The sequence below is a fragment of the Mus caroli genome, chromosome 1 (genome assembly GCF_900094665.2).
Source record: "Mus caroli chromosome 1, CAROLI_EIJ_v1.1, whole genome shotgun sequence".
Taxonomy (NCBI): Eukaryota; Metazoa; Chordata; class Mammalia; order Rodentia; family Muridae; genus Mus; species Mus caroli.
The window spans coordinates 72,528,003-72,528,849 of record NC_034570.1 but is presented as its reverse complement, the minus strand read 5'-3'; positions in this window follow the sequence as shown (position 1 = coordinate 72,528,849).

Below are 847 nucleotides of genomic sequence, written 5' to 3'. Positions count from 1 at the left end.
CACACATTTTCCTATTTTTCTATGCCGCAAAAAAATGCCTTTAATCTTCACTAATAATTCCATCATTGGCTCCATCTGTTTTGGTTTGGATGGTCCACATTCCCGAGGGGCTTCTCTGAGGGCAGGCTGCTGGATACCTTGCCAGATCTCACAGTATGGTCGCTCAATTTTGCATTCTCTGGCACTTTGCATCTCTTCCCAGTACTCCTCAAAGGGCCGCAGAAGCATTGGAGCCAATGCAGAATTGTTAAGAGTTAAATTCTGGCCAAAAGAATGGAATGCTTGTTCACATAAAAAAAAAAAAGCAATGAGATGAAAGTTGGCTTCAAGAAATTAAAGGCAAGCAAAGACTCACAGGGATGGATGCAGAATGCAGGAAGGATGCTTTCTATCATCTAAGTGAAGTCTCCCACCCCCTGCCCCCCACCTCCCAACAAACAGTTTCAAAGGAAAATAGATCATAGTATGAACATAAGGGCAGGAAAACAAGGTATTTCTTAAAAGTGAAATTGCCTCTGTGGGTGGGAGGAAATAAAGAAAACAACAAAAAGAATGCCTGAAAGCTACTCTTGGGACGAGATTGCAATGAACAAGTCCATGGAAATATGGATGAAGCTCTGCAGCCTTAGGGTGTCATGTCTCTCCCTTTCTGAACTTTTTAAATGCATGCCTAACTGCATCCCTCCATCTTGGACCTTCACAAGTAAACCAGAGAGCACTGGCTGAGGAGCCTGGAGACAAGGATTCATTTACCCTCTCTGAGTCTCTGTGTCATTTTTATCACTCGATAGTTTCACAAATCTATCTCTGAGACTCTTCCAAATGCAGCTTTCTCCGCTTTAAAGAT